The sequence below is a fragment of the Callorhinchus milii genome, unplaced genomic scaffold (genome assembly GCF_018977255.1).
Source record: "Callorhinchus milii isolate IMCB2004 unplaced genomic scaffold, IMCB_Cmil_1.0 Scaffold8, whole genome shotgun sequence".
NCBI lineage: Eukaryota > Metazoa > Chordata > Chondrichthyes > Chimaeriformes > Callorhinchidae > Callorhinchus > Callorhinchus milii.
Genome location: NW_024704749.1, coordinates 24,682,458 through 24,692,035, shown reverse-complemented (window position 1 = coordinate 24,692,035; position 9,578 = coordinate 24,682,458). Strand labels below are relative to the sequence as shown.

At 42.8% G+C, this 9,578-nt stretch overlaps 1 protein-coding gene across 3 annotated transcripts in view; it reads left to right on the top strand.

Annotated features, from left to right (window-relative positions):
- The first annotated feature begins 7,024 nt into the window (after positions 1–7,024).
- Positions 7,025–9,578, top strand: part of rc3h2 (ring finger and CCCH-type domains 2) — a 49,998-nt gene continuing 47,444 nt past the window's right edge. For all 3 annotated transcript variants that reach the window (XM_007909042.2, XM_042337485.1, XM_007909040.2), the window contains exon 1: positions 7,025–7,128. The gene's annotated coding sequence lies outside the window, so the exon portion shown is untranslated. The remainder of the gene's footprint in view (positions 7,129–9,578) is intronic.

The window sequence follows — 9,578 nt, the reverse complement described above, 5'->3', positions numbered from 1 at the left end:
CATTCCAAATACAGGTGGCACTTTTTCACTCTCAAAGGTCTCCAGTAGGAATTATGCTTCAATTTCAGGAATTTTTAGGTTATAAAGAAATGACGTACAGGAATTTTGGTCATCTTTCCTCTTCCCATCCCTCAGCTTCCACCCTGAGCTTGATGCTTTGTCAACTGTTTCACGTGTCTCATGATGTGCTATATAAATCTAATTTGTATAAAGTGAATTGAATAGCCAATATATTACTAATTACTTATAGCCTGGACTTGGGTATAAAGAGTACAATTTCCAAGTTTACAGATGATAATAAGCTAAGAAAAGTAGTAAACAGTGAGGAGGATAGCAGCAGACTTCAAATGGACATAAACAGACTGGTAAAATGGGCAGACACGGAGAAATGCAAAGTGCTGTATTTTGGGAGGAAGAATGAGGAGAGGCAATATAAGCTGATGGTACAATCTTAAAGGGGGTGAAGGAACAGAGAGACCTGGAGGTTCATATATTTGAAGGTGGCAGAACAGGTAGATAAAGCTGTTAAACAAGCATATGGGATACTGGGCTTTATAAATAGGGGCAAAGAATACAAAAGTCAGGAAGTTATGAAAACATTGGTTAGGCCTCAGCTAGAGAATGTGTTCAGTTTTGGGCCCCACACTTTAGGAAGGATGTCAAGGCATTATCTTTTCTACTCCCACCCAATATATTCTTAGGACTGAGCAAAACAGTGTTGTTGACCTCAAATTATTGTACAGCAACGCTATGTTAACAGTTGTAAATTGGGAGGGGTAAGAAATAACCAGCCAACCTTTAGACTTGAAACACACAAAAGATCCGTCAAACACACAAACAAACCTTCGAAAGCACCGAGTTCTCATCATTCCTTACATCTGAAATTCATTAAATTCAGACAAAACATATTTCCTAGTAATTCACTTCGGATTAAATTTAAGTATTGTTACGAGTTCTATTAAATTCATTCAGAGAAAACCACACATCAACTAAAGCAATCTGGCAACCTGCATCCACACATGCTGCCAATTTTTAAAAAAAATCCTTCCACAAAGCAACAGGCCAGAATGGATTTGTTTTGACAGTTTTCTCATTGAAGAAGCATTTTGTTCCTGGGTTTGCTTCAATGCTATCAATCAAAAATACCACAACTTAAAACATTAGTCATGTGAAAGACGAGACACTGAGCATTTGATTGCAAAAGTTATCACAAGAGACAGATTCCGTTCTCACCAATAGGCAGACTTTACAATGAAAGCAATTGGAATGTAATCAGATACAGGAACCCTGGCTGATTCTTCCCTCCAGATCCTCGGGCAAATTACCATGGTAATTATTCCTCAAAATTGTCTCAACAACTAACTCATTACAATAATAACAGTAATAATCCTTGCACTTGATATAGCGCCTTATCATTTTTTTCGAGACGTCTCAAAGCACTTCACAGAATATACTATAAAGTGAATTGACTGTATATTTTGTGGGTGAAACGGATTATTATTATAATTTAATGCTAAATGGTCCATGTTTAAGATTTACATCACTAAACAATATCAGTAGCTAAGAAGCTGTTCCCTTTTTTGAGCTATTTCTAATGTCCAAAATCATTTAGTCAAAAATTAAGGGGCAGCCCCTTTTTTCTTATTGGCATTCGCCAATAAGTAAAAAGGGGCTGCCCTTTAATTTTGAAAATAGTCCAATCATTGCAATTAATTTGTAAATCTGGAACACCTGGTAGTAGGAGTCTCACAGACAGAAAGATATTTAGATTCATCTTTAGTGAGCATGGCTTTGTTTTGAAAAAATAGGGTGGTCATATTCAGGATATACAAGTGTCATGAAAAGAGTCCCTAAATCATTTTGCTCAGTGAGAAAGTCACGAAGGAGAAAATAAATCTGACTGCCAAACTAGAAGATAATAGAAAATTACATTTGAACAGTATCTTTCACTTTGGGAGGACATCCCAAGATGCTGGACAGTCAGGGATTTGGACCCGAGCTGGGAGGGTTGGGATCAGGGTGGGTGGAGGGTAAGGGAGGATGGCTGAAGGCACGGTCAAAGAGGAGGGTCTTGAGATGAGCCTTCAACAACAAAGTTACATTTGTAAAGCGCCTTTCACATCGGGAGGATGTTCCAAGGCACTGAACAGTTTTGGGACATAGATTGCAGATTACAAAGCAAGACCAGCTTCCAAATCAGGATTGAATTGAAGTATCACAAGAGGCAGACAGGCATTAGGGCAGGTATTAGGATCTGATCATGGTGTGGCAGGGTTGGGATGAGGGAGGGCAGAGAGGTAGGAGGGCGGCTGAAGGCACCATTGAAAAGGTGTGGAAAGGCAAGAGAGGGAGCAAGGCGAAAGGATTGTGGGATGGAGTTACAAAGAGTGGGGGAAGAGGTCGAAAGCCCGGCCACTGATGGCAGGCCAGGTCAGGTGGGAAACCTGGAGCAGGCAGGAACCTGCTGAGCGGAGGGAGCAGACAGGTTGATAGGGGGTCAGCAGGTCAGAGAGGTAGGAGGGGCAAGGCCTTGAAGGGCCTTGAAAGTGAGGATGAGGATTTTGAATTCTATCCTCTGAGGAATGGGAGCCAATGGAGCCGGGCGAGGGTTGGGGTGATGGGGTCACGGAGCTTGGTGCGGGAGAGGACATGGGCTGCCCTCATAGTTGTCATAGTTGAGCCTAGATGTGATGGATGAGGGCCTCAGCAGCTTGCGGAGTGAGACAGTGTTGGAGCCGGGCAACGTTATGGAGGTGGAGGAAGACAGAGTGGGTCATGGCCCAGATGTGGGTAGAAGGATAGTTGAGGGTCAAACGAGACTCCAGGTTTTGGACTGGCTTAGCAACGTGGAGTGTACAACCATGGATGGTGATGCTGTCAGTGCCTGAGATGAAGAGGCGCTGACGGAGCCAATCAGGAGAGCCTCGGTCTTGTTGATGTTCAACTGTAGAAAGTTAGCTCTCATCCAGGACTTGATGTCTGACAGACATTGTGTCAGCACAGCAGTGGGTCCTGGATGTTTCCAGCCCAACGAGGAAGGAAGCAGCACTGGATCTAGTTCTGGGGAATGAAGTGGGGCAACTGGAATAGGTTTCAGTAGGAGAGCATCTGGACAACAGTGACCGCACCATCATTAGGTTTACAGTACTTATGGAACGGGACAAGGAACGATCAAAGGTGAAGATACTCAACTGGAAGAGGGTTAATTTCAGTGAGTTAAAAAGGGACCTCGCCAAGGTGGACTGGAAAGAAAGATTGGCAGGTAAAACAACTAACGAGCAATGGGAAGCCTTCAAGGAGGGGATAGTTCAAGGACAGAAGAAATACATTCCCACAAAGGAGAAAGGTAGGGCATCCAAACCTCCCTGGATGAAGAAGGAAATTGCAATTAAAATACAACAGAAAAAGGAGATTTATGGTAAATGTCAGGTCCAAAATACAGAAGATAATCAAATAGAATATAGAAAGTACAGAGGAGAACTGAAAAAGGAAATAGGAGGGCAAAGAGATTGTCTGAGAAAAGATTAGTGGGTAACATAAAAGGGAACCGTAAGGTATGTTATAAGCATATCAAGAATAAAAGGTTAGTCAAAGGTGGGGGGGGTCCAATTAGGGACCAAAGAGGAAATCGTCTTTGGGGGCAGAGGAATAAGTACTTTGTATCTGTCTTCACAAGGGAAGAGGATGCAGCCAATGCCACAGTATCAGAGGAGAGGGTAGAGAAGTTGGATAGGACAAGAATAAACCGAGAGGAGGTATTAAAAAAGGTTGTCGGTGCTCAAGGTTGGGACGGGAGGCATCCTAGGTTACTGAGGGAAGTAAGGGGTATTGGGACCACTGCTGTGTTTGATCTATATAAATGACCTGGACTTGGGTATAGGGAGTACAATTTCCAACTTTTCAGATGATACTAAGCTGGAAAAGTAGTGAACAGTGAGGAGGATAGTAACAGACTGTGAATGGACATAGACAGACTGGTAACACGGGCAGACACGGGGCAGATGAAGTTTAATGTGGAGAAATGCAAAGTGATGCATTTTGGAAGGAAGGATGAGGAGAGGCAATATACGCTGATGGTACAATCTTAAAGGGGGTGAAGGGACAGAGAGACCTGGGGGTCATATAGTAAATCTTTGAAGATGGCCGGACAGGCAGATCCAGCTGTTAAAAAAGCATATGGGATACAAGGCTTTATAAATAGGGGCAAAGAATACAAAAGTCAGGAAGTTCTGATGAACCTTTATATAAAACACTGGTTAGGCCTCAGCTACAGACTGTGTTCAGTTCTGGGCACTACACTTTAGGAAGGATATCAAGGCATTGGAGAGGGTGTAAAGGAGATTGACCAGAATGGTACCAGGAATGAGGGCCTTCAGTTATCGGGAGAGGTAGAGAAGCGAGGGGTATCCTCCTTGGAGCAGAGAAGGTTAAGAGGAGATTTAATAGAAGTTTTCAAAATTGTGAGGGGATTCGATAGGGTGAACAGGAGAAACTATTCCCACTGGCGGGTGGGTCGGTAACCTGAGGGCACCGATTTAAAATAGTTGTTAAAAGAAACAGAGGGGAGGAGAATTTTTTTATATATAAACACAGTGAGTTGTTGGGATCTGGAATGCATTGCCTAAAAGGGTGTTGGAAGCCGATTTGATAACAACTTTTAAGAGAGAAGTAGATAATTAATTGGGGAGGACAAGTTTGCAGGGCTATGGGGAGAGAGTGGGGGAGTGCGGTTGATCAGGGCTATGGGGAGAGAGTGGGGGAGTGCGGTTGATCAGGGCTATGGGGAGAGAGTGGGGGAGTGCGGTTGATCAGGGCTATGGGGTTAGAGTGGAGGAGTGGGGTTGATCAGGGCTATGGGGAGAGAGTGGGGGAGTGCGGTTGATCAGGGCTATGGGGAGAGAGTGGGGGAGTGCGGTTGATCAGGGCTATGGGGTTAGAGTGGAGGAGTGGGGAAGCTCTTTTCAAAGAGCCGCACAGACACGATGGGCCTCCTTCTGTGCTGTATAATTCTATGATTCTAACCAATCAATATCGTATGCTTTGTGTTCAAAGTGCACAGAGCACCTACAACAACTTGCATTTATACAGCGTCCCGGAGAGCGTGACAGTGGTAGAGTCTGACCCCGGGCCAGGGGGAGAGGGGTGGTGACCGTAAGCATAATCAAAAAGGAAGATCTTTTGATGGGAATTGAAAGTGGGGAGGGAGGCAAGGCGGAGGGATTGAGGGTGAAAGTTTCAGAGTCTTGGGGCGTAGCGGCTGAAGGCACGGCCACCGAACAGAAGGCTGGAGCCATCCGAGAGGAGGCAGCGGGTGGGGGAGCAAGCAAATCTATTAGCTAAGAAAGTGGTTTATCATCCTATTCTTGCCACAGTGTATAAATTCATACTTATACAAAAAAAATTGCTTTAAAGCCACAACTGATATGACATCTTGCAATAAAATTTCTTCTGAATTCGTATTCATGGTTTGTTGATACAGAATTTGATGTTTGAAATTCCTTTGCTTCAGAGAAGACTCCTGACTATTATATGCATGTGTTATAAACTACTCTTGATGCTGTAATCCTTGGCGACAATTACATTATTCAGTTCTGTAGGATGTTGATTAGTAATGTTGTAGAACTTATAGTATCAATTTGATTTTTAGAAATTAAATCCAGTAAAAGTTTGAATCTGTAATATTTGCATTAACAATACCGCTGTTTGGAAACCCCCCTAAAAATCTATCTTTTCAACGGTGCCTCCTCATTGCCTGGGCCAATAGGAAAGTGCGGCTGCAATTTTTCCATGAAATCCGCTATAAACAGCACCTCCACTACAAACCCGCTGAACATGTAGTTTTGGGCCCCGCCTGTTTACTCAACGTCACTGTGGGCGGGGTGGCGGGAAATGGGCTTTCCTCCATTCAGAGGCCCCGCTGTTGTAATTGTCTGTGAGAGTGGTAGTGTGTTTTTTTCCCTGCTGATTCTAACTAAGAGTACCCCAACAGTAAAAACAAAAGTACCCCCAACTCTATAAGTAAAACTCCTAGCCCAGACCTTAACCCTAACCCTAATATAAAGGAGGCTAAAAGCCCCGCTAACCCAGTTTCCCTTAAAGGAATCCCAAACTCAAATGGCAAATAAAATGTAGCTTTTAACATCTCTTCCAGTATTATGGGAAATACTACATTCAGTACCTAAGGTAAATCATGTACATCACTCACCTCCAGTACCAGAAACACAAGACATCTTTAATTGTCACCCACAATTTTAACACCTAACTCTTAACCTTGCAAACCCAAGAGCTTGATGTTTTTATGAGCTTCTTTGAATGCGGTGATGAACGTGCCAGATGGGAGATAGTCACATGCAATACTATATGGGATTTATTTATAGATTAATGAGTTTAACAGTTAAGATTCTTCTTTCTCACCCACACTATGAAATCATTTTTTAAAAAAGCTGAACATTCGGTTTGTTAATTAAGGAGGTCTCATTAAATTTGAGATCTTCAATTCATGGCTTTATAGATAATGTGCATTTGTGTTCTTTTTGAGGGTAGTTTTTTTTAAGTTGTCTAAGTGTATCAAGTTTCTCAGAGACAGACATAGTCTGTCTATGTCCATTTACAGTCTGTTACTATCCTCCTCACTGTTCACTACTTTTCCAGCTTAGTATCATCTGCAAACTTGGAAATTGTACTCCCTATACCCAAGTCCAGGTCATTTATATAGATCAAAAACAGCAGTAGTCGCAATACCGACCCCGGGGGGACACCACTGCACACTTCCCTCCAGTCAGAAAAACAACTGTTCACCACCACTCTCTGCTCTCTGTCTCCAGTTCTGTATCCGCTGCCACTGTCCTTTTAATACCGTGGGCTTCTATTTTGCTTACAAGTCTATTTTCTAAAGTCTAAATAAGTTTCCATATTCCAATTTCATATTGGTGCAGTATATTCAGATTTTTTTTAAAAAAGAGAAACAGTTAAGAAATTGCCATTGATAGTTTTTTCTTTACTTCTACAAATGGCTTCTAGGTAGACATTGAAATGGATGGACACCTGAACGCCAGTGACTCTTGCTGAGGAATGTGGTGTTTTCTTGAAACCTCTACTTTTGCAAAGCTCTCTACCAACCAACAACAAGTAATTATACCGAGCTCTTCACCTGGGTCGTGGCTCAGAGCGCTTCAAACAAAATAGCTTGCCAATATTTGTCTAGGGTTGCATATGAATAGTGAGTGGGGCTTGGAACTGGAATAGTGCAGTACCTGTTATATTATCTTGAAAACCTCTAGTAAAGAGAGAATAAAGAATCCACTATGTCCTTTTTGAATGTTTTATCTTCAATTCTGTCTTTACTGTGATTTGTGGTATTTTTGTGACCTCACTTTACAGTGGAGATGTGAAGATGTCCTGTGATAAGACAATATATCAAATGCAAAGATTATAATAATAACATTAATAATAATAATGATGTTAACACTTAAAGTGTGAAGGCACTTTAGTTTGTGATTTTCAGTATTTGTTTGCCCTGGTGCAGAAACTTAATGAATAACGACCTTTGATCTACTAAACAAACCTCAGTTGTTGAACAGTATTTGCAACTCAGTCAGCCAGTCATCCAGTGGCATTTCCAGTGTTTGGCCAGCTGTTACACGTAGATCTTTTCCTCAATTACCTTAGTTAATGTGTAAAACTTTCATTTTGCAGTTGCTATTTTTAATATCATTGTGTGTTACCTAAGTTGAGTTAGTAAAAGATAGCAGAGGTACGTTGGGATATTTAATGTGAAGTACCTCTTTTCCTCCACAATCTAGATGAGATTATGTTGTATGTTTAGTGTTCTTTTTCTTCTCTGTGGAGACTCACTGCTTTTGGATTCTAGTGACAAGAGAGTACAACTCAGCTAATGACGTGAGCAAGTAAGTAGCTCGGTTGGAATTCTTATACTGTTTCCTGACATCTTTTATAATTCTGATTGTGATAGTTAAATTGGCAAGTGCACTATGCTCAGCAAATCAGAAAATCGTTATTAGGCTCCTTTCAAATTAATATCTCACAGGGAAAATAATTAGTAGATATTGCTTGTTCCTTCTTGACAAATACTGGACTGGGAAGCTATCAGTTAAGATGAATCAGTGAAAGGTGCGATTTTCCAACAAACATTGGAAGTTTTGCAGGACACAGCAGAGTCCTAGCAGTGACATAGCCAGTGTAAAGACGCTGTAAAGGTGGGTGTGGGTGAGGTGCTGGGTTTATTCAATACAAATCTAACTGGCCCAAGATTTCTAATTGCACTCAAAATGTATTTTACAAACAAGATTTTTGTTTCTTAAAACACTAGTTTCAAGATGACACAGTGCTACAAAGTTTTAGGGGTGGTTATATTTTCAGGACAGCACATTTGTTTTGGGTTTCATCTTGTGCTGAAACAAGATCCATTGATGGGAGTCTGAATTCAAACTTAGAAATGGTTACTCATGTCTGCTTCATGCAGGAAACTAGTTCACATTCACAAGAAGCCACAAGACACACTGCACAAAAACACAAGGAAGCAGGAAATTTTAGCTCAACAAAAGACACTTTTTTTCTTACACCTTTCATAAATTTGCTGAAAAAATTAAATTCCCCAAATATTAAATGTCAATCCTTTAAGTCAGGGTGGTCCAATCTTTTAGCTGCCGTGGGTCGGATTCCCTATTTGAGAAAGGTCCACGGGCCGCATCCAGCTCGAGACCTTTTCCAACATTCCAACTTCCCTCCCTCCCTCCCTCCCTCCCTCCCTCCCTCCCTGGTGAACATCCTCCTATGGCAGCAGCAGGAGCCAGTGGTTGGGAGGACGCAGAATGTAAACAATACCGGCCATTACTGCAGTCTGTCAGGAAGACAAGCACATCTCTTAACAACCGCGTCATTAGCAACCAACCGCCGGCTCCTGCCACTGTAGATAGTGACCCACATGGCTGATTGGAAGAGAGGGATTGAGGTGGGGGGGGGTTTGGGGAAGCGGACACTCTCCTTCTCCCCCCTCTCCCTCTAAACCCCCTCTCACTCCTCCCTCTCCCTCTCTTCACCCTCTCTCCCCCCCCTCCCTTTCTCTCTCTAACCGCATCTCAATCCTTCTCTCTTACCCCTTCCTCTCTCTCTCCCCCCTCCCCCTTCTCTTTCCCCCCTCTCAATCCCTCTTTCCCCCCTCTCTCCCAATCAGCCGTGCGGATCACTATCTACAGTGGCAGGAGCCGGTGGTTGGTTGCTAATGATGGGGTTGGTAAGAGACATGCTTGCTTCCTGACAGACTGTATAATGGCCAGTATTGTTAACACTCTCTGCACTGCGGCTTCCAACCAGTGGCTCCTGCTACCGCCCTGGGAGGATATTCGCCAGGGAGGGAGGGAGTGGAAGTTGGAATGGTAGAAATGGTCTCAGGCCGGACACAATCAGCTGGATGTGGCCTGTTGGACCACACTGCTCTAAGTCGGTGTTGTTTGTAAAACACATTGCTGAAGTAATGAATAACTTTGTCTCAAGCAGCACTGACATGATCTCCAGAATTAACAGAAGATGGAATAGTGATCACAAAGAAACCCAGTAAA